The following is a 7,352-nucleotide window of genomic DNA, read 5'->3' on the forward strand; positions in this document are numbered from 1 at the left end:
TTCAAACCAATTCATGGTTTGTAACTTTGTACATAGGAATAATATGCAAAAAGTGCAGTCCAAGCAATGGATTGTTACTTAACCATAAAAGAGTGATGAATAATAAATCTAACCGCTAACATTTACTTTATATCATTTACTTTCTGTCATTTACTTTCCGCAACTAACATTTATTTATTGCTTTATTCTTTTATTCTATATATCAATCCTTCGAAAGAAGTGGTACGGTTAACTGGTAACTTTATTCTTTTATTCATTTTATTATTCTTTGATACCAACCTTTCATAAGAAATGGTATGATTAACTTAATAAAATGAAACCGACCTTTATGGTATGGTTAAAAGGAACCCGAAAAGGGTGTAAATAAATAAAGTCACTAATTAAATAAAATGTTCATCACTCATCACTCTTAAAATCAAATAAAAATAAACTTGCAACAACTTTGAAATTTCCTTTCAACAAAATGACACCTTTTGTTGTTGAAGGGGGGATTCCTAGTTAGAATCTTTGTTCAACACTTCCCTCTTTACTTTCATCAACATGTGTGTCCAGTGAAGATGCAAGCATACATCAATGAGCAGATTGTGTATGCAAACAGGCAACACATAGATTTTGATGAAGACAAAGGTTGATGAAAGAGAGAGTTTGATAAAGACAAAGATCAACAAGAAAGATTGTATATCAAGGACAAGTTTGACGGGATGAACAAATCAAGAAACAACAAAGTCAACGTTAAAGTCAAGCTCAAGTTCACACAAGCTAAAGCAATCAAGAAGATCTAGAGGCAAAGTGATTTATATCTTTATTAGGTCTTAAGATGTTTGCTTAGAAAGAGACTAGGCTAGGATGAACTCTAATGGAAGTCTCACAAGCTAAAATCAATCATAACTAAAATGAGACTTACATGCATATGCATACATACATGATCATATGATTTTGGATGCATTTGAAAATAGTTTTAAATCATACATTATTCAAATTCATGCATCATACTTTTACAAATCATGTAGGAGGTTCATATCACAATGAAATATAGTTTTATAAAACCTACAATCGATTAAGAGATATTTTAATCGATTAAGCGTTGAAATCTTGGGAATACGTTAATCGATTAAGTATGAGTTTAATCGATTAAGGGTTGTTGTAATTTATGGTTTCGTGTATTTTAAAGAATCGTTAATCGATTAAGATTTAGTGATAATCGATTTAATACAGTAGAAAACATAATTGTATATTAACCTAAGTTTTTCATATTGCTTCAAGAGATAACACATTCATAGAAGTTAGAACACACACGAAAAACAGATTTCACATTGTTCAGAAAATCATTGCTCTTTCACTTTCATATCTTTAGAGAGATTTTCAAAGTGTTCTTTTGAAAAAGAGAAAAGGGAGAATCCTTAGAAAGATCTCCAAAAGAGCTTCATTGTAAAAACATTTGTAAAAAAAAACATTGCATCTCACGTTCTCTTTATTCTGATTATGAGATTTGTAGAGGGGTTCTTAGTTTCAAGAAGAGTGATTATTCTGCACATATAGGTCAATCAATAACTTGAAATATTTTTAGGCAAGGCATAAACATAATCTCTTAGTGTATTTAGTATCATCATTGAAAGAGAATTGTTTGGGAAAACCCTGTCTGTAGTTAGGTAAGTTTCTTCACCAGAGCAAGAGGTCTTGTTCGAGCGAAACAAAAGTTGGGACTAGACTCTCAAAAGGTGTGAGTATCCGATTAAGCGAGCTGAGTAGTCAAACCGAAGTGCGAAGCTCGTCGGTTCCAAGAAAGGAGCGTCTTGTTTCTTGTATTGGTAGTTTGTTTGTAAAAGAACATATAATTTCCATAGTGAAGAAAAATCTCCCAAGATCAGAAGGGGAGGCCTGGATGTTGTTTGCAAGTGACCCGCAAATGAAGCAGAATAAAAGTCGTGTCTCATTCTACTCAACCCTTAACTCTTTACTTTTCCATATTACTTGATTTACTTAACTTGACATGCATATCATTCTGAGTTAATTGCATATTCTGTTCTGTGCATTTACTATTATTAATCATCTAAAAGATTGCATATAAGTTTAGTTGAATATTGGTAATCTTGGAGATCAAAGAAAATTGTTTTCATATAACAAGATCTAAATAATCGATTAAGTTCTTTAGTTAATCGATTATCTGCAGAACGAGTTAATCAATTATCTGCAGAACGAGTTAATCGATTATAGCTGGTGTTATTCGATTAAATAGTGTGTGAATTTGTATAATCTGTTTGTTTGTCGAGCAATGGTAATTGTGAACCATATCACCTATTCACCCCCCCCCTCCTCTAGGTGAGTTACAGAGCCCTGTGGAATCCAACATCCAGTTCTTGTGTATCGTGTGGGTCTCTTGGACTGTGTTTAGCCAAAACTTGGCTTTTTCTCCCATACAGGTTGTCCAGCCAAAATCGATCTGTCTTTGGGGAAAGTTGTATGCACAAAGCTTGTTCAAGCACGTAATTCCCTTAGACTCCTCTTGAATTGGAGTGGGTAGTGAAACATAATTATTCGAATCACTTGGAGAAAAAAAAATTATTTCCCCCAACACCTTTATCCATCTATAAAGGAATATCATTACTTCCTTTATTACACATTTGTGTTAGATTTGAGTTCTTAGTTGCAAAGAGTTTCATTTTGTCCAAGTTATTCCCATCACTTGAGATAACCTCTTTATCTTGTAACTGGAAAACTCGTCTTCCCTCTTGTTGTTTCTCCTTCCCATTTATTTGCCTCTTTAGTTCTTTCATTTTATTTTGCATAATTTCCTCTTGACTACCACGCTCCATGGTGTGGTTTAGAGGTTCTAGTGTAGAGTTGTGAGTTCTTTGTTCAGGAGATACACCCTTAAATGGTCTCATTTTGGAGACATGAAAAACCAAGTGTGTTTGAGACCCTTCAGGGAGTGCTAGTTCATATGCCATGACAACTATGTGACGAAGAATATGGTAAGGACCAAAAAATCACTTCACTAATTTTTGAGATGCTCGGTGCGTCACTGTTTGCTAGCAATAGGGTTGTAGCTTCAACCAAAACCGAGCTCCTTTATCAAAGGTACGGTCCTACTTGTGTTTGTTACTTTGTTCATGCATTCTTTGTTTTGATTTATAATAGTTGGATTTGAGTTGTTGTAATAGTTTTTCGTCGTGCCTGCATGTGACCATATAGTGCTTGGAAGGGTGACATATCTGTTGAAGAATGCTTGGAAGTGTTATACCAGTACTCAACAACGTATAAGAACTTGAACCATTATTTAGGTTGCTCATTGGTGCAATATTGCATAGATGTTTCCAATCCTCGATTTACTACTTTGGTATAGCCATCTGATTCTAGGTGGTGTGCAGAATTATAGCGCAATTTAGTACCTTGCAACCGAATTAGCTCCCTCCAAAAAGTACTCGTGAAGAGCTTGTCTCTATTAGATACTATGGATCGTGGAACACCGTGTAGCCTGTATATGTTTACTGTAAAGTGACCAGCCAGTTGTACCGCAATGAAATGAGTTGGGCAAATTCTTCAAGAGTTAGGGCTAAGGTATCCTAAATATCATTAATCATTTTGAAGTCATGGACTTTGTCATGCTCTAACCTCGATATATCACACATCAAGTAGTATTTTGTTTTCAAATTTAGTTGGTGTTAAATCTTCTGATTTGTTTAGCATGAAGTTTTGGGAAGAACTTCTCCATCGCCATCCATTGGCTCAACATAGCTTGTTTCTACCAGCTCCCAAATATCATCATTTTGAGCATACATAAAAGCTATAATCCTTCTCTTCCAATAACCATAACCAAAACCATCAAATAGTGGTGGTTTATTAATTGCTTGTCCTCCAACATCCATGATGTATGAATCATACTTTTCTCTATACTTGTTAGATGCTCAACCCAAAGAGGATGAACCCTAATACCAATTGAATTTTGCTCATGCAAACATAAGAAGGGATGTTAAATTGTGTTTGTTAAGTTTTTATATAATTATTTGAAAATAAAAACTTTTCTCAAACATTTATATGGTGATAGAAAAAATTAACTGATTTGAAAATATTAACTAACAAGAAATTCAAGTTTCCATAGAGGATAAAGTAAATAACAAGTATATTATCTAGGTTCAATCTCAGTAGCTATGTCTACTACCTTCTCCCACAATGATTTTTCACTATTTCCCAAGTCGTTATAGGTATTCAATATCTCTTCAGCTAAGTATTTTTTTCTCTATTAAATCTCTCCTCGATTTGACAACCAAGTATTTTTTTCACGAACAAGCATCTTCATGATCTATAGTTTTCCAAATATTCTTTAACTACTAAGTCTCTCCAAGCTCTATACTCCCAAGTAGAGATTTGGTGTTTTATCTTTAACAACTCACCAGGCGATGATATGAAGAAATAAGGTCCTTAGTGTCTACAACTCATTAAAATATATATCTTTAGATTTACAATGTAAAATCTTACTATTTTTTGTCTCAACTTAGTTTTCCTCTTGTAAGTTATATTTCAGAATACGCTTAATCTCTAATTATATATAGAAAATATTTTCATTGGAGTTCTTGTATTATAATATCTTATATGTGTTTCTATTGATATATGTAATTTTTCTTGTATGGCTATCTTCCTTTTATAGACAACTTTCAATGTCTTCAAGGATATTCCAACAATTTTCAAAAATTGTTCGTATAAGTAAGATCTAATACATGAGATCTAGTGAGTCTTAATATTTAGAAGAATGTAATGTTGAAATGTTGGAATTTGATGGTTTCAACAATAAATTAATGGGCCATTAATATGGATTTTTGGAGGTGTGAAATAAACAAAAGTCTAAAGGAGATTAAATAATATTGTTGTTAGGAATATGATCGTTGGTAATATGGTCGTTGAGAATATGATTGTTGAGGATATGATTGTTGGATCATGTGACTGTTGGGAATGTATCTCCCATTTGGGTCGTTAGATGAAGATGGTCGTTGGAGCCCTCATTCTATAAATAGAGGTCTTCTCTCTTCATATTTCCTTGCATCAGTCGAGCAATATTTCCTCGATTTTCTTTTTTCTCCCTCATACTCTAAACCGAAGCATTTCAAGTAAACTTCTCCTTATTTATTTCTGTGGCACTAAGAATTGGTACAAACAACCAAATTGTGGGAATTTCAGGAACTGGCACTAGTAGTCAAATTGTGGAAAGCGAATTGACACGGGTAGTCATACTACGTGTATTTCGAGAAATAACACTAGTAGTCATATTGTGAGTGTATTTGATATTGATTCTTATAGTGCAATTAGAAGTCGATAATAGAGAATTATGATGTTTATCCTAGGGACGACGTTTGGACAGTATCATGAATCGTCTTAAAGAGAGCGACCTGGTCATGACTCGGCCAATAATTATTTTTTTGTGTCATTTAAATTTTTGCAAGCTATGTAACAACATTATTAGATGTTTCTTAATGCAATAGTTTTCGTAGATAATATTACTTCACCAAACAATTATGATCTTAACAAACCATTTCGGTTTGATGAGACTAATTTCAAACGGTGACAACATAAGATGAAATATTTTCTCACTATGAGAAAGGTTGCCCATGTTTTGAAATTTGATATCCAGTGGTGCCAGATGAAGCTGAAAAAGAGGAGAACGATAAACTGGCTATTGATATAGCTCTCTAGAATGAAAATGATTACATTTGCATAAATATCATTATGAATGGATTGTCTAACAATCTCTATGATTACTAGAGCCTATACAAGTCTGCCAAAATAATTTGATATGCACTTGGGAAAAAAATGATACTGAGAAATCTCAGACTAAAAAGTTTGATGTTAGTTGTTATATCAAGTATAGTAGAAGTAAAAGAGCAAGAACTACTAAATAGTTTGAACCGGATTATATGGTCTATATATTTGAAGCTGATCCATCAACTCTCCAAGTAGATTTGACTTCTTTGGATGCTGACTTGTGGCAAGAGGCCATAAATGATGAGATGAATTCTGTAGAATCTAACAAGACCTTACATTTAGTAAACTTTCCACCTAGTTGCAAACCGATTGGTCATAAGTAGATATTGGAAAAGAAACTGAAACTCGATGACACAGTGAATAAACACAAGGCTCGCCTTGTAGCCAAGGGTTTTAGAATAATGTAAATTTCTTCGATATTTTTTCATCTATGACTAGAATAACATCTATTATAGTACTATCATCTATTATAGTGAATAAATTTATTGGATGTTAAGACTACTTTTTTAAATGGTGATTTGGAAGAGGAAATCTATATGGAACAACCTGAAGATTTTGTAATCCATGGGCAAGAAAATAAAGTTTGTAAGATAGATAAGTCATTGTATGGTCTTAAGCAAGAACCTAAACACTGCCATGAAAAATTTGACAATTTAATTGTCTCGAATGGATTTAAGGTAAATGAAAGTGACAAATTTATTTATTACGAATCAGAAAATGACATTTGCACTATCATATGTCTCTATGTAGATGACCTACTCATATTTGGTTCTAACATTCATGTTGTGAATAATGTGAAATCATTATTGTATAACAATTTTGATATGAAAAACCTTAGAGAGGCAAGTGTATTCTTTGATATAAATATTACTAGGTCAAAAAATGGAATATCTTTGGATCAATCTCACTATGTGGAAAAGATCTTAAAGAAATATAAATACTTTTACTATAAACCTGTTAGTATACCATATGATCCAAGTGTAAATCTTTTTAGGAACATCGGTGAAGGTCACTACCAAAATAATGCAGCTTAGCCATGTTTCAGTAGCCACGGGTTTAGAAGATGTGGTTAAAATATTAAAAATAAGCAATTTTAGACAAGTTTGGCATTCCAGCTTTCATTTTATCATTTTTACATTCTCTCACTCGATGCTTTCTCCTTCCTCTTTCTACTTCCTCCTTCTCCTTCTTCCTTCTCCATCTTCTGTTTCGTTCTCTTTCTCGTTTCTCATTCCATAAAGCATTTCATCCTTAAATTAGGTTTTCAATATGCGATTCAGAAATCTGTTTCTTCCGCTCTCAGATCTAAACAAGTTTTAGTACCAGTTTCCAATTCCAATTTTGATTTCGACTTTGATTCTTGATTTGATGATTTTATAATTTTGGTTTCGACTTTGACTCTCAAAGCTTCTCCCATCAACACTCAAAGCTTCTTCACAGGTATATAACATGTCCTTTTCAATTTTATAATTTTGTTTCAAATTTTAGGAAATATGATTCTTTCAATCTCAATCCCTAATTTCAACTACTTGATTTTTGATTTTTTTCCATCTTTAGTTATTTTAGTTCTGGTATTAGTTATTTTAGGAAATAGTGAC

This window comes from Lupinus angustifolius, chromosome LG03 (genome assembly GCF_001865875.1).
Source record: "Lupinus angustifolius cultivar Tanjil chromosome LG03, LupAngTanjil_v1.0, whole genome shotgun sequence".
Classification (NCBI taxonomy): Eukaryota; Viridiplantae; Streptophyta; class Magnoliopsida; order Fabales; family Fabaceae; genus Lupinus; species Lupinus angustifolius.